Source organism: Macrotis lagotis, chromosome 4 (assembly GCF_037893015.1).
Source record: "Macrotis lagotis isolate mMagLag1 chromosome 4, bilby.v1.9.chrom.fasta, whole genome shotgun sequence".
NCBI classification, from domain to species: Eukaryota; Metazoa; Chordata; class Mammalia; order Peramelemorphia; family Peramelidae; genus Macrotis; species Macrotis lagotis.
The window spans coordinates 25,435,282-25,461,840 of NC_133661.1; the positions used below are offsets into that span (position 1 = coordinate 25,435,282).

The 26,559-nt window shown below is 34.4% G+C and overlaps 2 long non-coding RNA genes across 2 annotated transcripts in view; one reads left to right on the forward strand and one right to left on the reverse strand.

The window, feature by feature from the left end:
* Positions 1-26,559, forward strand: part of LOC141523003 (uncharacterized) — a 228,158-nt gene that overhangs the window by 149,098 nt on the left and 52,501 nt on the right. The window lies entirely within an intron of this gene.
* On the reverse strand, positions 3-26,195 carry LOC141523001 (uncharacterized). The gene is made up of 4 exons (XR_012478299.1): positions 25,956-26,195; positions 24,336-24,555; positions 3,326-3,431; positions 3-167 (listed from the first exon to the last, which is right to left on the reverse strand). It is a non-coding gene; the product is annotated as an uncharacterized LOC141523001 (long non-coding RNA).

Here is a 26,559-nt window from a genome sequence, read left to right on the forward strand (position 1 = left end):
AGTATTGGTATAAATGGATTTTTCATTCAACTGATGAAAGGCATTTCTCTAAAACCATCAGCAGGTAATATTTTAATGGGGATAAGCTAGAAGCATTCCAAGCAGGATCAGGTGTGAAGCAAGGATGCTCACTGTCACCAAAATTATTCATTATCTTCTTGGAAATCCTAGCAATAGCAATAAGAGAAGAAAAAAGAAATGAATCAAAAAGTAATAAAACTTGTACTTTTCTTTGGGCAACATGATGCTACATTTGGAAAACCCCAAAGACTCAACAAAAATGGTAGTTGAAACAATTAGTAATTTAGTAAAGTAGCAGTATTTGAAGTAAATCCACATAAATCATTCGACATTCCTATATATCACTATCAAATCTTGCAAAAAAGATAATAAGAGATACCCCATTTAAAATGACTATAAACACCATAAAATACCTGGGAGAACACCTACTTAAAAATTTCAGAACTTTATAAACAAAAAAGCCTTTTTAGACAAAATCTGATTTAAATTTTGGAGAAATGTTAATTGTTCATGGGCAGATAGGGTCAATATAACAAAAATGACAAATTTGACATAAAGTTATTTATATATTCAATATCACCCACCCCAATTAATTATCCAAAAATATTTTAGTGAATTAGAAAAAGTAATAACTAAATTTATAGACCAGTATGTGGCATTGTTGACCAAGATAAGGTCAAAATGGAACAAGATTAAATACATGAACTAGATACATTAACTAGATTAAAGAGATATGTTACAGGAAATTTAAAGAACATGGAATGCATTACTCATTAGACTTATGGAGAGGCAAACAATTTATGAATAAACAAAAGAGAGAAAGGGCAGAATAAATTGTGAAATGGATACATTTACTTACATTACCTTTTTGTTTTCTTATGAATAAAACAAATATAGACAAATTCAGAAGAAAAAGATAAAAGTTGGGAAAAATTTTAGAAACAGTTCCTCCGATATAGGTCTAATATCTCAAATGTGTAAAGAACTTTGTCAGATCTATAAGAATATGAATCATTATGCAATTGCTAAATGGAGAAAGTATATAAACAGAAAATTTTCAAATGAAGAAATTAAAACAATTTTTACAATCCTATGAAAAAATGTTCAAAATCCTTGATTAAAGAAATGAAAATTAAAACAATATGGAGATATCATTTTACAGCTATTAGATTGGCTAAAATGAAAGTAGAGGAATGTAACAAATTTTGGTGTAGATGTGGAAAAATTGGAACATTAATTTGTAACTTGTGGAATCCTGAACTGATCTAACCATTTTGGAGAGCAATCTGAAATTATGCCCAAAGACTTATTAAACTGCTTGTACTCTTTGAACCAATAATACTATTATTAGTTCTATTTACAAAGATGGTTAGTGAAAAAGAATAAGAGCCAATATGTTCCAGAATATTTATATCAGCTCTCTTTGTGATGTCAAAGAACTGGAAACTGAGAGAATGCCCATTCTTTGGAGCATGACTGAACAAGTTGTGATATATGATTGTGATAGATTTTAGCCATGCTATAGGAAATGATGAATTTGATCATATCAAAAAATCACAAAGTAATGAAGAGCAAGATGAGCAGAACAAAGAAAGTGTTGTATGCAGTAATAGCAATATTGTGGTTTTTTAGGGTTTTTTGCAAGGCAGACGGGGTTAAGTGGCTTGCCCAAGGCCACACAGCTAGGTAATTGTTAAGTGTCTGAGACTGGATTTGAACTCAGGTACTCCTGACTCCAAGGCCGGTGCTTTATCCACTATACCACCCAGCCACCCCATAACAATATTGTTTTAAGAACAACTTTAAGTGTAAAAATCATTTTTACTATTATAAATACTCATATTAACTACCTAAGATTTATATTTGAAGGAAGAAGCCATCTGTATGTAAGGAAAGAACTGTTAATAGAACTATATATAGAATAATTTTACCCTTGCAAACACATTTATGTCTAATGGTAGTCATCTCTAGGAAGGGGAGAAAAAATTTACATGAAAATATATACTGTATTTAAAAGTAATGTTTTACATGATATATATATATATATATTAATATTCAATCATTTAAAAAATTATACTGTTTTGAAATATTTGTTTTATTTCATAAGTTAAATTTAAAAGATATAGAAATTTCAAAAGGTGAGACAGTAGAATATCAAAGAGCAAAAAATGGAAAAATTTATAAAAATTTAAAAAAATATATATAACAAATAGGAAGTACAAATGCAACTAAAGAAAGCAAAGATGTATAAAAGATAACTAGGCTTTAATTCATATAATTTATTGGAAGCAAAATTTTGATAACATTGGATAATCTCTTCTCAGGATATTTGAAAGAAGATTCTATAAAGGTTTGAAAAATTAAAGATAAAATCCTTACTCTCTCAAAAGAGCTCTTAAAAGAACAATAAGAATTACGAATCTGTATGTTTTCTATATTAAATGTTTAGGGATATAGTCCATATATAGACATTTTTGATGAATCTAGTAGTAGGAAATGGACACATTTTCATAAATAATAGTTTTACCAGAGCCTATATCTTTGCCTAAACACAATTAGATCAAAGTTCTAGAAAATATAACATTTTCCAGAGATGATAAAGCTGAGTAATTGAGCTATTAGGTGACTTGTCAAGGACTCAACAACTAACAAGTTGAAAGAAGGGTGGTATATTGGGAAAAAGCACTGCTTCTGGAATCAGAGGTTCAAATCTTGATTTTGACATTACACATGTGACCTTGGATTAATCTCATATTTTTCATTTTTATCATGAGTGGGTCAGAATAGACATCATTTGAAATCCTTTCCACTTCTTAATCTATGATCCAGGTGTCATATAAGAATTCAAATCCCTTTCTCTCCTATTTCTTTGTCATATCCTATGGCAATGTGGTGAATCTTCTAGCAAGTTTTAAGAGAGTTGAAAATACTATGTTCCTCTTAGGAAGAACAGCTTCATTGAGTTAAAAAATGGAATAAACAGAAAGCTGCCTTTTTTTCCCATTCATGCTAACTTCCAAAGATCTGTTAAGGGGTTTGTATATGCTTCAGGTAAATGGGTTCCATAACCATAATATAAAGGGAAACTTTTGTGCCCCAATAATTTTTGACTGTCCTCCAAAATCTTCCCATGAGTTTTCTGATCCCCTTGAGAGAACAGGTCATAATGGACACATACATAGCTTGAATAATTAGAACACACCTTGAGATAACATTGTTCAACAAGGGATTAATGGCTCAGAGAAGCTAGGGACTCTGGTTTCATAGCTAAGCATATGAGAATTGTCAGTATAAAATGACTTACCACTTATTATTGCTCTGTTCTGTAGATTTCCTCCTGCATTGATGGACTTTCAACAAAACATTTTTCTTGGCATTGAGCAAGAGCGTCTGTGATCACATGAGTTATTCTATATAGAGATAAAAAATATTGATTTTTATGAGCTTTCTAGGTTTTCATCCTATTATTTAGTCCACAATCTGGGCACTCTCTTTATCTTATTGATTTGCCTCCCCCAAATGACTTTTCAATGCTGGTTTGGGTGTTAAAAGGTATTTTTAAAATTCTAGAAATATGAAACATTCTGTTGTGGTTTATTCTTTTGTAAAAACCTTTACCCTTACAGAGAAGTTAATTTAGTTGAAGAGACCATTGTGCTATTGTTTTATGGAGAGAGAACAAAGAACAAAGGATCTGAAATAGTTTCTTTCACTGTTTTGCTGAGTATAGTTTTTCATTCATTGAGGAGTTTTTTGGAGACTTTCAGTGAATCTTCTAACTAAAGCAGGGGTGGAGAGCTTCTGACCCATGGGTCAATAAACTGACAATCACAAGGAGGGACTCAAAATTCAATAAACCTAGGAGCTTTTTAGGGATAAATTAATTAAATGTTTGACCAAATATAGCCCTTGAATGATATTATAATGATGTATAATGCCAAATGACTCTTGGCAGAATAAAAATTCCTTACCCCTGAAGTTAAGGCACTTCATAGCTTTTCAATGGGTCAGCATTGTGGTTTTGTATTTTTGAACATGGAGTCAACAGATTATAAGATTGAGAGTTCTTCCCAATCTGAAAACCCTTAGAGTAAAATGGAGCTGTAACTTGTGGGGGGTGATAAGGATTTTGTTTCTGATTCCTAAAATTTTAGGGGTATCAGTATTACTTTCATTCTTTTAGGCAGAAACTTCTGAGTTTAGCACCTACTTAATATAAATGTTTAGTTAAACTAGGAATGAAGCAGATGACAGGACTGCTTCCCCTTTGTGACCGTACTCCAGGTGAATTGACCCCTTCTCTCATGATATTCTTTTTAGAATTTACCTTAGTAATATTCTATAGTGCCTTCCTAGAGGGGGTTAGTGTCTGTGGTTCTATTTTCCCCTACAAAATGGGAATTTTCTGGGGGTATTTCCCTTAAGATAACCTTGTGACTTGAGACTTAACCAGAGTCTCTCCTTTATTTTCTTAAAAGTTAAACTGATAAAACACTATGAAGAGGAACTTTTCAGATGAAGAAATCAGTTGTTAAAAAAAGTTCTAAGTCATTATTGATTAGAAAAATGCAAATTGAAATAGTTCCAAGTACCAATCACACAAGAAGATTGGTTAATATGACAGAAAAGGAAATTTATGAATGTTGGAGATAAGGAGAAACTGGGACACTAATACGTTACTGGTGGAGTTGTGAACTGAACCAATCATTCTAGAGAGCAATTTGGAACTATGTCCAAAGGGCAATCAAATTGTTTATAGCCTTTGATACAGCAATACCATTACTAGATCTGAATTCCCAAGAGATCATAATAAAGGGGAAAGGACTTAACATGTGAAAAAATATTCATAGACAGTTTTTGGGGTAGCAAAAAAGTGGAAATTGAGGGAGGTGCCCATTATTTTAAAGAATGGCTGAACAAGTTGTAGTTTATGAATGTTATGGAATGTTATGAATGTTATAGTACCATAAGCAAAGATGAACAAGGGGGTGTCAGAAAATCCAAAGACTTCCATGAACTTATGCTGAGCAAAGTAAGCAGAACCAAGAGAACATTGTACACAGTAATAATAACATCGTGCAATGGTCAATTATACTTGACTTACTTCTTCTCTGCTACAATACAATGATCCAAGACTATTCCAAAAGACTTAATGGAAAATATTATCTACATCCAGAAAAGGAACTGATGGACTCTGAATGCATGTTATTTCACTTTGTTTATTCTTACTTTCCTTCCCCCCCTTTCATTCTGCTCCTTTTTTTTTCTTTAGTTTTGGCAAGGCAAATGGGGTTAAGTGGCTTGCCCAAGGCCACACAGCTAGGTAATAATTATTATTATCATTTTTTTTTAGATTTTTGCAAGGTAAACGGGGTTAAGTGGCTTGCCCAAGGCCACACAGCTAGGTAATTATTAAGTGTCTGAGCTCACATTTGAACCCAGGTACTCCTGACTCCAGGGCTGGTGCTCTAGCCACTGTGCCACCTAGCTGCCCCCATTCTGCTCCTTCTTTCACAAATGATGAATGTGGAATTGTTTTACATGATTGCATGAGTATAACCTATAGCAGATTGCTTGCTGTATGGGGCTGGGGGGTAGGGAGGAAGTGAGGGAAAAATTGGAACTCAAAATCTTTAAAAAAACGAATGCTGAAAGTTTTCTTTACATGTAAGTAGAAAAAAATACTATTAAAATTGATCTGAGATAAATTAAATTTTACTTGCCTTACTGTTTGTCCAAGGAACCAGAGTTGTTTGAAATAGCTCTAAATGTTTGCCTGCTATCCGAGAACTCACCTAATTCATTTCTTGTAGACTCATCTCTAGATGGACTATAGAAGGATGGATGGTTTAAGGATACAAAATGTCAAAGACATTCTACCAAGTCAAAAGTGATTTCAATTCTGTTTAGTTGGAAATTTAGTTAAAATATTACTTCAATTCATTAATTAATCATTTATTCAACATTTACAGAATTCTGAGGAAACATTAAACAAAAGCAAAAAAGAGGTCCCCAAGAAACTTAAATTCTAATGTTGGAAACAACTTGTAAATAGCTAGGTATGTAAAAGATAATGATATTTTAGAGGGAAGGTAATCTTAGAGGGGAGGATTCCATCAACTGGAGGACTTAGAACAGACTTGTGGCAAAGAAGAATTTGAACTGAATAGTGAAGGCAGCCAAGGGTTCTAGGAGGTTCTAGGTTCTACTCATATTTCAGAATTGGGGAAGAATCAATTCAAAGGCATGGAGATAGGAAATGGGGAGTTGTAAATGAAAAGCAAGTTCGTAAATTGAGATTCTGTCCAGGTCTTAGCTGAATTGAAATATTCTCTCCTACAACCTTTTTCTCATCAAACTTGACATCTTCAGCATTCAGCTCTAGGCTAACATTGAAGTCACCTTGAAACCTCAATATAAATAATAGTATGTGAGGGAGAGATTGAGTTAAGACAGATGACATGATGAAAATGGGAAGAAGAGTAGATCTGATGTATAAACTGAGTAAAATTTGTTTAGGTCAAGAAATGAGCTAGAACAACACTGGGAGACCAGTTATGGACAATGCCATCCACATCCAGAGGGAAAAAAGCATTAAGAAAAAATGATAGAATCTGAATGGATACAATGTTCATTTAAACAACACCAACAACATCCAAACTTCTCTTATGTTTTTCCTTCCTACTCCTTGGTTTTCTTTCTTTTTCCTTGGTCCTGATTCCTCATTCACAAAATGACTAATATGTGGGCATGGTGAACATGGATCTACATGTACAACTTTTACTGGACTGTTTGCTGCTGAGGGGGGTGGGATAGAAAGGGAGAATGGTGGAAAATGTGTAACTTAAGAATATTCAGGTGGATGAATGTTTCCAACATGTAGTTGGAAAAATAAAAATAAATTATCAAAAAAGATATAAGCTAGAATGAACCTTAGACGTACTTTTTCCAATTTCCCCATTTTTAAAGACAGTGAATGAAGCTCAAGGAGTTTCTGTGACTTGGTCAAGTTTGGACAGGTAGTCAGCATCAAGAAGGCTATTTGAACCCTGGCTCTCTGATTATTAGAGTCCATCTAAATGACTCTGTATGAATCAGGAAAGTTTTAAAAATAATTTGAATGTCAATGAGTATGCTCCACTGGGAATGGTTGGTTGCAAAGCAGTAAACTCATACAGAATCTCTTACTTAAAATGTAAACTGTTACTATGAAGTTAATTTTAATAGGGATGATTTGATTCTTATGTAATTGTTCTTTCCTGTGTAAATGGCTCCTAGTTCCCCAAGATACCAACCCTTTCTTTATCCTATGAAACAAGCCTGCCTCAAGAAAAATCTGTTTTAATGAAAGAAAATAAAAGATCCAACAAAACTTGTAGAAATCATTCACTTAGGAATGAATAGATATTTATCTTACAAAGTATCAAAGATGAAAACCAGCTAAGAGTAGATGATAATAATGTTTTGAACTTGATGTAGAAAAAAAATCTTGGTTCAAATTCTGCCTTATATATTTGCTGAGTGTCCGTTGGGAAGTCATTTAAATTTTCAGAGACTTAGTGCTTCCATTTAAAATTGAAGACAATACTTGTGCTACTCACCTTATCAGGGTGTTATGAGGCCTATGAAATAATGCAAAGTATTTTGAAATTTTTGCAGCACTATATACCTATCAATTATTAATATTATCATTATCATTATCAATTGGTCCATCAAAAATATAACCATAAACTTTTAAATATTGTGGCAATATATTACAACCTCTGGTGGATACTATCACTTGGAAAGCCCTAGTGTGTAGAAGGGTTATAAGTGGGTTGAAATGACAAGGGCTTTGCCCATGGATGATGAAATTATCCAAATATAATTCCTGAAACAAAACAAAACAAATAAACACAGGCATCCCAAAGATGGTCTTTCTTCATCTATATACTATCTTTGCCCTTGCCTTTGGAAAGACTGCATTATTAGAAACATTAGACCTATGGACTCTTTATCATTTTCCATGGGAACACCTAGGATTGCTTGGTAATACTTTATTATAGCATCAACGAATTTCAAAAGATTTCAAGTCAGAAATTATCTAAGAGATCATTAAGTCAAAATACTTTCATTTTGTGAGGACTCTGTGACAAAGTTTGGTTAATTGATTTTTGTAAAGTCACATTGGAACCAAAAGCTTTGATTTCAAATTCAGTGATCTGTCCACCATTGCAGCCTACCAACCATTAAACCTTTGAATTTTCTTTGCACATGTAGTTAGCAGAGTTTGGTAGAATCAAGGATTTTTAAGTTTTTCAAAATAGTGCAGGATACCTGGTGATTCCTTTATTTTCTTTCCTCATTAGTGATTCTTGCTTAGCCAACTCATTCAATTAGTTCTCTTGAGTGAAGCTATGTCATTGATTTGCATAAGCAGACAATCCCTCTAGCAATATAGAAAATGTCATTCTCAGATTTCATAATCTCTGTGTTGTCTTTGGCAGGATTGTAATTAAATCTAATTAAGTAGATTTATGACTTGGAACCCTAATGGGGATGAATACATACATGTCCCCTAGAGCCCTTTGTTCAATGAAATTCTTATGTCATATACATTGCCTCAGTTTGCACATTCAACTGAATCTTCTCTCCTGCACTTGGGAATGTGTCACTCACCATTCCCTAAGGAAATGAATATACCCTATCCCCTTTATCCTTCCCAACTCCTCCCAGGGAATCATCCGGATACTGAGTACTTGTTCTCAAGTGGTAAGTCCAGAAAATGGCTTCTATGATGAGAAGAAGCAGAAAAATTTCTAAGCCATTGAACTCATAGGCTCACAGATTTTAAGGCCAGAAGATTAATGCTAAAGGTAAGTCAGGCCAATGCCTTCCTTTTACAGATGAGGAAACTGAGGCCCATGGAAGGGAAGTAGCTTTTTTAAAGTCACAGGAATTGAAATACTTTGTTTCTACACAACAGTCATTTCTCAGTACGAATAACCTACATTTGCAGAGTGCTTTCATGTTTCACAAGATCTTTATAAATATCATCTCATTTATTTGCAGTTAAATAGGTGTTACTTTGTTTTACAGATGAAGAAATAGGTTTAACAAAATATAATGACTTTCCTAGGATTATGTAATTCCTAAATAGTTGAGACAGGACTAGAATTCCCAACTCTAGTATGCCATCTACCCCATCATGAATCTTGACCAACACATCTCCCTCATACACATCCAGAAACAATAGAAACCTGTTAATAAGATGAGATCATAATGAAATAATTCAATTTTCTTTTTAGGGAGTATTATTTGATTGGAATACAGAGAAAGAATTTGGTATGGAGGTAGTTTCAGTGTCAGGAATAGCAGCAACAACAACAGCAACAATAATAATGATGATGATGATGATGATGATGATAATAGCTACTAACATTTATTTAGTGCCAATAGTATTCCTTTCATTGCTTTAGAAATATTAACTCATTTGATCATCAGAATAACTCTGAAGGGCAGGTAATATTATTATTACCCTTATTTTATAGATAAGGAAACTGAGGGGAACAGAGATTAAGTGACCCCTCTGGAGTCACACAGCTAGTCCTATCTGAGGTCATATTTGAACTCATGTGTCTCTATCTCCATCCACTGAACCACTTACCTGCTCCAGGAATCTCTCCAGTAAGACTTGAGTTAAGGTCTTGTCTCATATCAAGAAAAGTCACAGTCTCTCAGTAATACCAGCACTCCTTATTTCTGACATGTAAATTTATTATTTATTTACTTTTAAGCATTTAATAAAATTGAGTTTCAATTTATTCCCCCCCTACTTTTTCCCCATATCCAATGAGAAGGCAATCAGTATATCAGTTATACATGTAAAATCATTCAGAACATATTTCCATATCAGCCATATCACAAAGAAGTAAGAAAAATAAACTGAGAAAATTGTACTTCATTGCTCTCAGAGTTCATCAGTTCTCTCTAGAGATGGATAGCATTTGCCCATCATGAGTCCATTGGAATTGTCTTGGACCATTATATTAATCAGAATTGTCAAATTTTTCCACATAGATTAACATTACAATATGGTTGCCACTGGACACAATTGGTCTCTTGGTTCTTCTCTTTTCACTTTGCATCAGTTCATCTCATTCTTGCTCTTTTCTTTGGAAACCAACTCCACACCAATATTATCTCACAATAGTACTCCAACATAATGATATGCCACAATTTGTTCAGATAGTCCTCAAGTGATAAGCATCCCCTTTGATTTCCAATTCTTTGTCACCGCAAAAGATCTACTATAAATATTTTTGTACATGTAGGTCCTTTTCCTTTTCCTTTGATCTCTTTGGGATATAGACCCAGCACTAGTAATATTGAGTCAAAGAATTTGCAAAGTTTCATAGCACTGTGGACATACTTTCAAACTTCCAGAATAGCTGGACCAGTTTACTACTATATCAGCAATTTATTAGTGAATCTGTTTTTACTTAATTCCCTTTATCATTTGTCAGTGCTGATAGACATGAGTTGCTTTAATTTGCCTTTCTTTAATCAATAGTGATTTAGAGTATTTTTTAATATGATCATAGCTGGTTTTGATTTTTTTGGAAACTGTTTATAAACATTGATGACTTATTAGTTGAGAAATGCATCTTATTTTTATAAATTTGACATCTCTATATTGAGTCTATTTTTTAAAAAATTAAGTTATCAGAAAAAACTTTCTTTAAAAACTGTGATATTACTTTACTGTCTGATGCCTTTTAGTAAATATAATTTCCCTGATTAGGGGAATTAGGTCTATTTTAATTCAATTTGATCCAGAAGTTGTGTAGTTAATACTACAAACACTGCTCTGGGTTAGGTGAAAGGATAAATAGATTGATGAGGTTTTTGTACTTAGAGAGATCTCAGTAGAAAATCTTGTAGTATGCCACTGAATGTAACTAAATTATAATTTTTGATACTAGAAATAGTTCAAGGGAAAAAGCACACATTCTTTCTCATATGTATTGTTTTATAAATTAGTCCTGTATCTACTTAAATTTGTTGTGTGTAGGCTTTCATTGCTCATTTCATACAACTTTGATTCCCCTCCCCTCTTTTTGGATAACACTTTTATTTTTTTTTTTGAGGGTGGGGTGGCAAGGCAAGGGGGTAAAGAGACTTGCCCGAGGTCACACAGCTGGGTAATTATTTGGTGTTGGATTTCAGATTTGAACTTAGGTCCTCCTGACCCCTGACTCTATCCACTGTTCCACCTAGCTATCCCCAACACTTTTATTTTTAAAACAATGTATGTCTCCATCATTGATTTCTTTTTATTTTGTTTTGTTTTTATTTTCATTCATATGCAAATGCATATTTCTAAGCTACAAAGTTTCTTTCCACACTCTCTTCCCACCCCCTTTCCCTCAGTGGTGAACAATCAAGTTAGCATCATAATACACATTTTAATAAATATGTTTATGGATTAGCTATTTTCAGTATGAGGAATTAGGATTAAGAGAAAGAGATACATAAGAGATGGTTTTTAAAGTGTTCAGCTTCAGTAGGGCTTTTTTTGTTTTGTTTTTCTTCCTCTGGATGTGGATAACATTGTCCATAGCCAGTCTAATACAGTTGTCCTAGCTCCCTGAGTCGCTAAAAGATGCTGCTTCCATCAAAGCTGTTCTTCTCAAGGTGTTGCTGGTGATGTGTAATTGTTCTCTTGGTTCTACTCACATACACAGATATCTCTGTTTCCCTACCCTGCCCATAGAGTTCCCTCTGTGATGTAGCTTCCAAAAAGCTGTAATGTTTCCTACAATAAATGTCAGTGACCTGGATAGGCCAACTCTTAACTAACTGAATTTCAAGGTTAGTAAATGTGCTGGTTTAGGATCTCAGAGGTTCACGACCTGGGATTAATTATTTTTAATTGATTATATCAATATATTGATTTTATTTATATTTTGATATTCTTATATATTTTATTTTGTCTTTCTTCTTTCCTTCTTTCTCTTTCTTTCTTCTTCCTTCCTTCCTTCCTTCCTTCCTTCCTTCCTTCCTTCCTTCCTTCCTTCCTTCCCCTCTTTTTCTTTCCTGCTCTTTCTTTCTTTCCCTCTCTCTTTCTTTCTTTCCGTCTTTCTTTCCCTCCCTCTCTCTTTCTTTCTCTTTCCTTTTCTCTTTCTCTTCTTTTTTGCTCTTCATTTTAACAAATATTTGGAACACTTCACTGATGGCTCATCTTTAAACTTCTATTTCTACTCATGCTTATCCTTAATGATATCTTTGGTGTTCTATTTCTCATGCATTTTTTCTTGCTAGCAAAGAGCAGACTTTGAAATCAAGAAGAGGGCCCAAGTCCTGCTTCCAGTGGACGTTCAGACTGGGCAACTTATTTGATTTGTCAGTTCTCTTGATAGTTATTTATGACTGTTAAGTTGTAAAGAAGGGACTGACAGACGACATTTCCTTACCTAGTAGCTAAGATCCATTTTTTTATCCAAAACTATTTTGTGAATCTTTCCTTTGTCATGGGGAGTCACCTGAAAATTTGGGACTTTGATGTTAAATTAATTAATCTCTATCTATTCCTCTCCTGACTGGTTAATTATGCACTTGCATTTTATTGATAGTAATATGTAAATTATTTCTTTTAAAGAACCCATGTTGATTCTGCATCAGTGTTGGTGTAATTTTTTTTTTAAAAAATAGTATAGATAAAAGTAATTTCCCATTGTCTTTTAAAGACCAGCAATGACTCTCTAATACAAAAGATATTTCAAAATCTAGACTCAAATGACATGGTAAAGAGGAACCATCCTTAGGTTTGGAGCAGATGATCTTGGTTTACCTCTCAACTTTGCATTTTACTGGTTTTGTTGCCTTGTGCAAACTACTTCTCTTTTTTCATATTTTTCAGTTGAATATAGTGGGGAATGGTGATGACCTTTTATGTCCCTCCCAAGTTTAAATCTAGGAATCTGTGATTCTATGCATGTGTACTGTCTGAAATGATTAGCTATTGTTTTTGAAGGAATTGCCTGCCTCTGCTTATGGATGATTATTCAGCTCAACATTCAATTAAAGCCAGTCACATATCAGCCTCATTTTCACTGTTTTCTTACTCCAACTTTTTTTTTTTTTTAACATATACCTCTACAAAGCTCATTTTAATGATTTCGGTCCTGTCAGAAACATTTAAACTCTAGCATTTATTTGTTATAGCAGCATAGTTCTCAAGAAAGGTGAAGTCAAAATTTTATATGGGAAGCAAAGTGGCATATACTAAGTGCCCACAGCATGCTTCCATTGCCAAAAGACCCTGCAAGTGTGTGGGTGTACAGAGACATGAAATGGCTGCCAATCAACATTTTTTTAAAGAAGGAATTCCTGTAGAATCATTCTTATAGCAAAAAAATACAGTAAAGAATATGATGCAACTCAAAGCCTCCCACGCTGGAAAAAGGATGGAAGTATAACTTCATGCCCACTTACTTTTCCCCTTTCCTCCTCATTGTACTGGAAAATAATCTAAAGGTTGAACATCAAATGGAAGAAGTGGTCACTGTTGCTGTACTGGCTATAATACTGCAGCTTTAATAGCTCTAAAAAAACAAATGGCACTTGATCTATTTGATTAGGACTGCTCCAACTGCCATTTTTCTGGTGCCTCCAGGTGTATTGGGGCCAAAGAAACTGCAAATGCTATTTAACACTGACTCATTTTGATGGGAGGATTTTTCACTGTTTCAAAGTATTGTTTTTCAATTTTCATTAGTTCTTCACCTTAGGGAAAGGATCTTGTTTTCCTCTCTTCCCAAACTTAGGTCTCTAAATTTCTTTATTATGGTTTAGATCAATTTCATAATCAAATAAATCAATCTAATTTTCAAGTCCCATCTCTGTCTCTAAAAATTCTCTGTTAATTTTTACTAAGGAGACCTTACGATTCAGAGCCTAGCATCCTTCTGGTGACTCAAGCTACCAACTTCTGCTTTATCTTTGGATCTTCACTCTCATTCCTCTCACATATCTGATCGTTTGTGAAATCCTATAATTTCATTCCATAGTAGCTTTCAACTTTTTCTTCTCTTTACAGACCACCATCATGATGCAGGTCCTCCTCATATCTCACTTAGACTTTGCCATTAGCCCCTAATTGGTCTCCTTGCTCCAGTTGTCTTCTCACTCCAATCCATCCTCTGTGTGGTTAGCAAAGTTCCTAATATGGAAGTCTAACCTTGTTATCTGTCTGTTCATTAAATTATAGTAACTTCCTTTTATTTTAAGGAGTGATAAAAAACACCTGCATTTATATATAAAGTCCTTTGCAACTGCCCCCAATTAACCTTTATAGTCATTTTACACCAGATTTCTTTTCAAGATTTGTCTTGTTCAGTCAAACTAGCCTTCTATTATTTTTCATACACAATGCTCCATTATCTATCTTTCTACTTTTGTTTACACCTAGAATGCAATGTTTTCCATTTCCCCACATTTTAGAATCTGTTTTCCTTCAAGATTTAGCATTTTTCTATATTAAACTTTCTGCTAGCCCTAAGCTGCTATTGCCCTCCCTTCCAACTTTATTTGCATTTATACTGCACATTCCTATACACATATATGTCATTTCCTCATAGAAGATCCTAGCCTTAGAAATGAAGGGGACTGTTAAGGTTATGTAATTTTACTTCCTCATTTTACAGTAGAAGAAAGTAAAACTCAACAAAATTGTGACTTTCCCATAGAGCATAACTTGAGAGTAGGGATGGTTTCAATTTTGTCTAAATATTCTGTTGTTTTTTTTTCAATGGGGTTGTGGCTTGCGCACACAGCTAGATAATTATTAAGTATCTGAGGTGGGATTTGAACTCAGGTGCTCCTGACTTCTGGACTGGTGTTCCATCTATTGCGCCACCTACCTTCCCCTAAACATTCTCAAAAGTACCTAACACCATACCTTACACAATAAATAGCCATTCTGTACTATGATTTACAGTTCTACAGTTGACATATTCAACATTCTGATGACATTCTTCTAAGTCTACTGATATTGTTTGGATTGAACGTAACTCTCTCAAATCCTGGAAATTAAAAAAAAGAAAAAAATTGCTAAATAACTATATATTTGATATAGTGCAAGTTTTAAAAATGACAGATCAATTTCATAATCAAATAAATCAATCTATTTTTCAAGTCCCAACACTTCCCTAAAAGTTCTCTGATTCTGGACTCACAGAGCCTATTTTCCATTGCTGAGAAGGAAAAAATTCTGGAGGTATGCAGGAAAGGCACCTTTCTAGTCTGCAAAGAGTACATTTGAATACTTCAAGATAGAAAAAATAGACATGTGGCCTCTGTTGGCATCAATGAAATTTTCAAATTCAATCCATGAATTACCTTGAATTGGAGGGATTTTCCATATCTGTAGTAGTATCTTTGAGCAAGATTATCTTCAAATATAGAAATAATTTATAAAAACTTTGATGGACCCCAAAGACTTTTAAAATAAGGATATTCCTTCCATTAAAATAGATGCCAACTCTTCATTTTTATATATTAGCTATACAATTCCTCTTCACAACTTTTCATAAATCCCCAGTGAACCATCTACCCAATATGCCAAACTCCTTCTTGATGTTTGAGAAAAAACAAAAACCAGGATAAGTCATATAATGATGATGGTGAAGGTAATTGTCATTTAATTGATTTGAGATTTGTAAACTGTTTTTTCATACATTGTATCATTGGATGCTCACATAATTTAAAATTTCATGTGAATTATTAATTCCCATTTTACAGATAAGGAAATTAAGGGTTTTAAAGGGGAAATAACTTGTCCATGATTCCATAGCAAGTAAATGTCCAGAATGAAATCATAGGATCATAAACTTAGAGTTAGAAGACATAACAAAAGTCATTTTCTCATATATAAAAGGCTCCTCCTTTTATAGCTGATGAAATTAATGATAATGGGCATGAATTGGCTAGCTTAAGGTCATTTAACTAGGAAGTAGCCAAGCCAGGATCTGAATTTAGCTCTTCTGATTTTACATCCAGTTCAATTTTTTTAATCCCATGCTGACTTCTGTTCTAAATCCATATTCTACAGGCTACAAAATGGCACCTAATTTTTGGGGTACCAGTAAAACATCATTGCCCTTGAATAGATCTTCTCTTAACCCCTTCAGAATTTGAAAGTCTAAAAGGTAAAATCTATTGTGTTGAGTATTGCTCTTTTCCATCCCTCTCTTAAAATACATATATCCCTAGAAGGAGAAACATCTTGAGTGCTTTATTCTCTACAACAAACTAATACACCATGTACTTTTTTCATGCTATGGGGAAAAAACCAGGGAAGCATGAGAGTCTTGGGATCCTGGAGGAGAAATTAGAGAAGAAAAAACCACCCACAGAAAATAGAAATACTCATTCCCTTATGTGGCATTGGATGTCACTTCGTGTTATTGTTAGGACTCAGATTCCTTCTCTGCCATTTGAAGGTCTTGGACTAAACAATTTCCAAGAGCTCCTCACATTAACTTGATCTCAGATTCCAGATCTGTCAAATCAAGGGATTAAATATAAGTTTTCCATTTGGGTGCAAAAACTGTACTCCTTCAAAACAAAATGATTTGTTGGGTGGGAGCATGGTTTGAAAATAGTTTTCTCATGAAATACTTGAAGAATGGGCTACAAGTTCAATAATTTGATGTGAAAATAATGAAATAAAATTCAATTACATGCATGAAAAGAGGCCAAGTGAGGGGCTAGGAACATCTTCTTGTGGGCCACATAAGGTCTGTGAAATCATTTAATCTGGAGTTGGCAAGGCAACCATATGTGGGACTCAATGAATCTAGGAATTTTTTAGTGGTGAATTAATTAAATGTTTGACCAAAAATAGGTTAATTTCTAAATTGATGACCTTGGCAGAAAAAAAAAGATTCCCCACCCCTGGTTTAGGTGAAGGGAATGGTAGTTTTGCAGTCTCTATTAGGTTTGAAAAATTGCTGAATATTTGCATACTATTTTGTGCATCACCATTTTTTGGAAGGAAGTTGAAAAGTTGAGAAGTTTGACCAGGATGATGAAGGATCTTGTTATTTTTCTCCTTCAGGATTCAGTTGAAGAAATCAGCTAGGATTTACATGATAATGGAAGATACAGAAAGGACATGACCACTTACAAAATGGGCAGGATTATCAGATTGATAAGACATTTTATGCCTATTGCTTTGCTTGAGGGAGAAAAATTAGTGCAACCAGTCAAGAAGTGGAGATGCAGGTTTTGATTTGATGTAAGGAAAATTTTCCTAAGTTTTAGAGCTGCAGGAAAGTAAAAATGGGTTATATTGAGTGGCAAAGCATTCCTTCTCATTTCAAAGAATAAATAGTTATTTAATGTGTATGTTATAACGGGGATTCTGTTTGAAGTACATGGTGACCTTCTGTCTTCCAGATGTGAGGTCCCTTCCATTTCTGAGATTTTATGATTGTCAAGAGTAGATAACTGCATAGATACCTTCAACTTCCTTACAACAATCCTATGAAATATGGGCTATCGCTATCCCTTTTTTTCAGATGAGAAAACTGGTGCAAAGGAATGTTAATTAGCCCACCTATTGTCACACATCTCGTAGTGAGAGGTAGCTCTTATTAGTTCTGAATGCTAAGTTTATTTCTCCTAAAAAATGTGGAATCAGCTAACTGTTTTAACAGTAAACAGAATGATTGATAGAAACTAGCAAAGAACTGCCAAATCCATTGTGCTCTTGTATGGTTTCTAAAACAGATGAACAATTTTAATATTTTCCCTAGAGAATGAAGTGTTGATTCCTCTCACATCCCATTCAACCCTTATTACTCAGTGATGTGGGCTGCATAGACAGACTCTTGCCCCCCAGAGATAAATGGCTGAGCTTGTGGTTAAATACAGCTAGAGAGGCAGGCTCTGATAGAGAAGCTATTCTACCAACTTGAGTTTTGCCTTAGTTGACCTCTTCATATTTGGTATATTTAGAGCTACTCAGTTCTATTTATTTTAGTAGAGAAACTTGTAGGTAACTAATTTTTTGTTCTCAGTAAAAATAAACAATAAACAATAAACCTACACAATGTCTGTTAACTGAGGCCCATCAAAAATGACATATTTATAAATCTGCAACAATAATGGTTTTCTCGTGTGTGTGTGTGTGTGTGTGTGTGTGTGTGTGTGTATTTGTGGGAGGGAGAGAGAAAAATAATTTGTAACTTAAAATATCACAAAAATAAATTTTAAAAGCATCATTCAACTGTTTGGAAAGTTCAACATGTAAATATTCATTTTACCGAGCCAGACCAAAGAGAAGTACATAAAATAGAGGAGGACCTGAAAAGACCTTGAAGTGTAGTCACATCTATACACTATATGTGTGTGTGTGTGTGTGTGTGTGTGTGTGTGTGTGTGTGTATATATATATATATATACATATATATATATGTATTAGAGAGATAAAGATATATCTCTATATATCTGAATGAATATATTTTATAAATTAGTTTGTATTGTCTTAATAGCATTATATATTATATAGTATGTTATATTATTTTATGTTATATTATATTATGTTATATTATATTATTATATTATATTATATTAATAGCATTCTGTGAAACTTTTATTTGATCCATAAAATCCACAGATCTGATTCTACTATAGAAGTCAAGTCATTTACTACTTATGTTCCTCAGTTCTTTGTATTGCTGACAAGAAAGGAAAAAAAAAGGTTCCCCCTTGAATTCATTGCCATATGACGATGACTGCTGAGAATTTTGTCTCTAATTGGATCTGTCAATTTGGTACAAATGATTTGAAGAGACATGCTCTGGATTTGGTGTGACAATTTTGGACTATTTGAGGGGAGCATCTCTGTAGATAAAGCGCTGAGTCTTTGTTATATTTTCTAAGTTTGAGGCATTTGGAGTCTCATCAGGGACCATCAGCCTAGCATGAAAAGTAAAACTGGTTTCATTGCAAAAAAAACCAAAACCAAAACCAAAAATAAAACCAAACTCAAAGCAGATAAACAAACAAACAAAAGCCCTACAAGTAAGTATGGAACTTTTCCTTCAAATTTGTGTTTGTTTACTCATTTTGAACACAACTTTTAAATCAGAAAATAACTAGTAATAAAAAGATTCTTGGAAAAAGAAAACATTTTATATATCTGCAGGTACCAATTTGTGTCTAATGGTAGCCATATCTAGGGTGGGGCACTGGAGAGGGAAGGAAATCACAAGAAATTTGCCTAACAGCTTTGTTGTAAATTTGTTGTAAATAGCAAGTTGCACCAGCAGATTTGCAGTTGCATGTGCGATCATCTTTTTTATTTATATTGAGTGGCAAAGCATTCCTTCTCATTAGATGTTTTCAAAGAATAATGAGTAGTTATTTAATATGTATGTTATAAAGGGGATTCTGTCTGAAGTACATGGTGACCTTCTGTCTTCCAGATGTGAGGTCCCTTCCATTTCTGAGATTTTATAATTTAGTCAAGAGTATTTAATTCCTTAGATCCCTTCAACTTCCTTGCAACAATCCTATGAAATATGCGCTATCATTATCCCTATGGAAATGCTTGCTGTTTTCCATGAATTGAAAATAAAATAAATTTTAAATATGATTAGATGTTTTCCCTTAAGTTATGTAGACCAAGGCCCATTTTTGTTTTAGGTTTTTGCAAGGCAAACAGGGTTAAGTGACTTGCCCAAGGCCACACAGCTAGGTAATTATTAAGTGTCTGAGACCGGATTTGAACCCAGGTTCTCCTGACTCCAGGGCTGGTGCCTTATCCACTACGCCACCTAGCTGCCCCACCAAGGCCCATTTTTAAAATTATATTTGTTATTTTTGAAATTAAATTATTGGGTTGGCTAGGTGGTGCAGTGGATAGAACACTGGCCCTGGAATCAGGAGTACCTGAGTTCAAGTCTGACCTCAGACACTTAATAATTGCCTAGCTATGTGGCCTTGGGCAAGTCACTTAACCTCATTTGCCTTGCAAAAACCTAAAAAATATTAAATTACTTCAATCGCCTTTTATACATCACAGTCACTCTAAATATTCTTCTTCCCTAACTGTCCTCTTCTTCTCCCCCACAAATATTTATTTGTAAAAAAAGATAGTGAAATCAGATGAAATGATGCAAGTATCATTTCTTCCTTTGTCCACCACTTTTAATTCCCATAGTGTCCCACCTCTGCAAGGATAAACTGGAATTAGATTACTTCATTACTGTTTTGTCAGGGCCAGCATTAGCAAAGACCACATATTTTTAAGTGGCTTTTAAATATCAACTTTTTCAGAGTCACATTTAGATGGAAATATGATTCATGTTTCTAGTCATTATTATCTAGAATCTTTTCTCACCCAAGATTCAAGTTGTACATTGCTTAAATTTTGGCTTTAGATTGGAAAAGCTCAGCAAGTTTGCAAGGGCCATATCCCACCTCCAAATCTCCTAAAATGATTTTTAAAAACTTTCTTATCAAAAGTGGGCAAGGTTCATTGTGGTTTTGAAAGATCGCTCAGCGTAGTGGCTCGAACACCAGCCTTGGGAATCAGGACATTGGGGATTTGGTCGACTGTCAATAACTGATGGGGTAACATTTGGGTTTTGCTTTCATCTGCCAAATACAAGGATTAGACTTAAGCATTTTAAAAGTCCTTTGCAGTTCTGACATTTTACTGTTGATAGTCTAAAGTTTCATCTGAACTTCTCCAAGTTCTATTTTGGAAGCTGGAGAAAAGATCACTGATGGACAGAGATAAGCACACTTGGTTTGTAGTCAGACAGCTCAAGCCTGAAACCTCTTTCAATTGCTTTATTGCTTTAATGAATTTGGGGGAAATTCATTAAACTCTCTCTGCCTCAGAGTGAGTTGGATGTCTTAAAAGTCTCTTTCAGTTTGGTCTTTCCGTGATCTAATTGCCAGTGGCCATTCAGGATGGTCCATGGCTTATTTTTGTTTCTTGATTAATTTTAGAACCTTTAAAGTATGGTCAATCTGTGCTGTATTTGTAGAAGCAATGAAGAGAACAATATTAAAATATATCCTACACTAATGAAAATAATCAGTTCTCTACTCTGGAATAATTTGGAAATCCTATGATGAGAGCATTAGAAACCACCCTATTTTTTCTTTAATATATGGTCCGCTAAAACAGTGGATTGACATATATTTCATACCCAACTAAACTTTCTCACATTGTGGGGACTTATATCACATCACCATCATTCTTAAACAGATGAGGATACTCTTTTTTTTTTTTTTAGGTTTTTGCAAGTTAATGGGGTTAAGTGGCTTGCCCAAGGCCACACAGCTAGATAATTATTAAGTGTCTGAGGCAGGATTTGAACTCAGGTACTCCTGACTCCAGGGCTGGTGCTCTATCCACTGCACCACCTAGCTGCCCCCAAGATACTCTTTTTATGATTTTTGTCCACTTTTGACCTGCCTCTTAAGGGTGAGATGTTTGCGATTCTTGAAACTCATCACTCTTTGTCCCATCATTCTACAGTGACCCCATCAATGTCCCATGCCTAAAATGTTCTCTGTGTTCATCTCTGTGCCTAAGATTTCTTGACTTCTTTCAAGACTCAGTTCATGTTGAATATTGAAATTATGCATATGCAATTGATTGCAGAAATCCCCAGTGTTAAAAATGATCTAAATTTAAAACATTGAGGGATTGATTTTTAAGACACCTGAGAAGAGGAGAATAGAAATGACTGGGAAAATGCAAGCAATGCTATTGCTATGAGACAAAAGAAAATATTGCAGATGTTAATAACTACCAGTTTATGTACTACCATTTTCATTTCTGCAAAATCTTTAGGAAAATTATTTGTATGTGTTACTAAGAAGATCCTTGATGAGAGTATGAGCAAGGCACAGGATAATCTATATTTGACTATCTTTTCAGAAATACAAATAAAGGAGAGTTGCTCAGATTATAAGAAAACTGTATTTTTCTATTTTGGACATCAAAACAAAACAAAAGCCCAAAACACTTGATCCAGCAAAGTTAAATTAATCCATTGAGTCAAGAATCTTCCATCTCCTGATTTCTCTTGTCTCCTTCAAGATTCAGTTAGAAAAGAGATTTCTTCCAATTTTTCCCCCCTTTCTTCTTTGAGATTTCTTCCCATTTTTGTTGCAAAATACCTTGTAATGGATATACTTGGGACAGTTAAATGATACTGTAACTAGAGTGCCAAGCCAGAATCATGAAGAATTATTACCCTGAGTTCAAATCTGACCTCAGACAACAACTACATGTGTGCCCTGGGGCAGATAACTTAACTGTTTACCTCAGTTACTCATCTTTAAAATGAACTGGAGGAAAAAATGGTAAATTCTTTACAAGAAAATTCCAAATGGGATCATGAGTCAGAAATGACTGAAAATGTATAGATGAATATATATATATGTATTTATATAAACATACAGATATATAAGCATATATGCTCATACATATAGACATTTACAGACATGATCTCTCTCCCTCTCCCCCCCTATTTGTGTCCTCCTTTTGAAGGTAAGTCCTTGAAGTAAGACACTATTTTTACATCTCAGCATTTAATCTAGTGCCTAATGACAAGTAATCATTTAATAAATGGTTATTGGCTGACGGACTGATTGATATTCTATTTGCTTTAGCCAGACTTCTGTAGAAGTTCAATTCCTCTAGTAGGTCATTAACTCTTGAAGGATTAGGTCTCCATTTTATTTTAATTTTATTTATTTATTTTTTTGCAAGAATCTAGGGTTAATTCACTTGCCCAAGAACATACAGCTAAGTGATTATTATTAAATGTCTCAGATTGGATTAAAACTCAGGTCCTCCTGATTCCAGGGCCACTGCTCTATTCACTGTGCCATCTAGCTGCCCCACATCTTATTTTTATTTGTGTTTTCAACTCCTAGAAAAATATGTTGTCTATATAGGTTGCCCCAAAAGGCTTACAAAGAATGATATCCGTATGTGGATATTCAGATATCTGGACATTGGTAAAGGGAGATATTTAACTTACATATCTGCTGCCAGTAATAATAATCCTAATATGGCTTACTATAATCCTTAAAGTTTCTTCAAATTGATTTGTGATTTAGCACAGCAGAAAAATAGTTCTGTTTTTGAACTCTGCGCCATGACTATAAATGATATTCAGGCTTTAAATAATATTCTGAATTTTAGCATAATAGAGACAACGAAGCTATTTGACATAAGAATATTGTCCATAGCGATTTTTACATTGTAAGTGGTAAAAGTTTATAAAACACTGCCTAGAGAGCACTCCAATTCACTACGTTGTATTTATGGTTTTATATCTGAGTAAGTATAACTACACTCATCTCCACCAGCTAGAAAGGTTCACACTTTCCCCCTTTACCTCCCCTTCCACTGAATTATAGCCAGCTCATTTAGAAAACTATATTTTAGAAAATTATATAACAGAAAACTGATCTATATAGCTTGAGTTTGCGGGAGCACAGGTTTAAACCATTTTATTTAAATGCATCACCTTAGTTGGCCATACTTTTTCTCATATAAGCAAAATGTATTTCAAATTGATACAGTTTTAGGTATGGATAAAAAATTAGTTATTTTCTTTTATAAGAGAAGAAAATATGGTATGATTAGAGAGAAGACAGCTCAGAGTCAGAGGTTCTGGATTCCAATCTTGACTATGCTATTCATTAGCTGTGTGACTAAATAGATTTTGTTATTTTTTAGAACTTAATTTATTTCAAGTCCATAGCCTCTTCAATTTATTTTTAAGTTGAGAAAATTGGACTAAATCTTTGCCTTTCCCTTCTAGACTTTGCTAAAATAGCATGATGGGAACAACATTACCTCCAAAGGTTTTGGCTTGGGGGAAGCAAGGGTCCATCCCAAGACAATGCCCTCCTTGTTGTCCAAGCCACCCCATAGCATGACTATGCTCTCCTTTCCCCCATACTTTAGAGCTGCTATCCTCAATGGCCTATCTTCATGCTATTTTATTCAAATCCTTCCTTCTCCTTTAACCCTACTTTGGGTGGAGGTTTGCATCATTCCTGTCTTCATTTGACATTACTCCAACCCCCACACCCATCTGCACTACTAAAGCAACTAGTTTTGCCTTAGGTAAAAAAAAAAAAATATCTATGTTTCTGCCTCTAACAAACTAAGCCATTGGCATGTTATATTTTTCCTTACAATTTGTTTATGCTTATGAAGTATTAAAATGTACCTATATCAATTTGAAAACAATATAGTATGGGAGGGTAGTATATATACTGACCTTAAGTTGCCTCTCTCCTCTTTGGCAGGGCTGGAGGATGAAGCAAAAAAATGCCCCAAAGCCCCCTTCATAGAAGGTTCAGAATGGTCCAACCATCTCTTAGTTTCCTACCAATGACACTCCTTGATTTTAACTCTATAAATATCCTATTCCCTTGAACTCTGACCATTTTCATCTTCCTTTTATGAATCGTCTTCTTCTCCCATTAGATCATATTTTCCTTAAATGACATTGTCATTTTTTTCATATTTGTAGCCTCAACAGGTGGCACAGTACCTGAATTTAATTGACTATTGACTTAAAGAGAGCAACACTGATATAGTGCAAAGGTTCAACTGTCAGATAAGTCGATATAGTAATGTCACTCATAAATGGCATTGTTATCCAAAACATATTAGACTAATTCTCAGATACCACAAAAAGTTCATTAAAGTGATCCTTGAGGTCCTTCTTAATTATCAAATAAATATTTAATCATATCTATTTTCATTTTCTTGTTAAATATATTCCTTTGCACTCTACTTCATTCCAAATTGAGAATGAAAATCTTTTTTAAACACCAATATTTAGGATTATATAAATTCAAGTGGAAAAAATACCATAGAGTTCTTTTAATTAAACCCCTTTACTTGGTTTTTAAAAAAAATTTAATCCTGAGAGTTGAAATGACCTAGCCACAGTCATAGAGATAGCAAGTTGCAGATTTGTACCCAGATCATCTTATTTTGATCTGGATTTAAAAATTACAGCAGAGACCACCTAGTCCACTCTCTGACTGACTAGGATTTCCCTTCTTCCACACCACTAACAAGTGATCATCCAGTCACTGTTTGAAAGACTTTCAGGGAGAAGAAACCCTTTTCCTCCTGCGACTGTCTATTCTAAAAATATTTCTTCTTGGCAGAATAAAGAAATCCACAAAGAATTGAGGAATTCTGCCTTCTATCTGTGGTCATCGCCCCACCTGCCCTGATCAGGGTGCCGTCCCTTAGTCAACTATTATCCTGTATTCCCAAAATAACTAAAAAGAAAAACAAATTAGCCCTAAACACTCCTCCTCCTCCTCCTCCTCTTTATTTTTGGCTTTCCTAGTCTCATTTCATTCTGAATTTTTGCAGTCTATTCTTCTTTGGGGCAAGTCACAGGATTTTAGATCATGGTATCAGATTTGGAAGAGAACTTAGAAGGTAACTAGTTCAACCTCCTAATTTTAGAAATAAGGAAACTGAGGTCCAGTGGGGTGAAGGAACTTTCCCAACTCTTACCTTTGCCTCAGCTGCCTGTGACCCTGGGAAAGTTCTTTTCTCTCTCTGGGCTCCAGTTTCTTTATAGGTCAAATGAGAGGATTGGATTAGAAAGTCCTTGAGAAGCCTTCCATCATGAAATCAATGACCTTTGATCTTTTGACCGGTTTCAATATGGAACAGGCTCTGAATCCAGATTAATTTTTCTATCTACTGGAGGATGTCCCCATTTGGAAGTCTTTCCTTGCAGCAAGCCTAAATTTTCTTCTCTAAAATCTTCACTCAGACCCCCTTCAATCCCTCACTGTTACCTCTCTCCTAACTAGTGTCCAAAGTTTATAACATATTTTCTCCATGTTCAATGTGACTTCCTCACCTCTTCTGTTGCACTCCCGTTGAGCTGACATTGCAATGCCCTGGCTATTTTATCTGTCCTAGCTGATTTCAGCAAAAGGCAAATCATCTTGCATTGCTCAGCAATGCAAGAGAAGCAAAGTAATCATCAGTGTTCAAGGATAATCACAAATATTCAAGGATAATCACAAAATATTCCCAACCCATGGAGTCCCACTGCTACTTGGCTACTCTTTCCCATCTCCACCAAATCTGACTTTTGCCTTTGGGATCAAAGGCCTCGACAGGGAGCAGAGTGACATACATGGTGACTTCATACACCTGGTTTCCCTGGGAAACCAAGCTAAGAATAGTTTCCTTGGCACCTTCTGGTTTGCGCTAATGAGGGCCAGTCTCAGAATGTGGATATGTCACAATGTAGCCCCAAAACCCCAGGAGAAATTCCAATTTAATGAAATTTCTAGCACAGTTAAAAAAAAGTCAAACCAGAAGCTATTGTAATTCTGAAAGTTACCCAGATCTTTGACTTTCAAGAGTCTATTTCATTGTATTTTATTTTTTTTAATTAGAGATGATTTTCTTTTTCTGGTTAAAGATGAACATTTGTATTCTGTCTACCCTCCAAA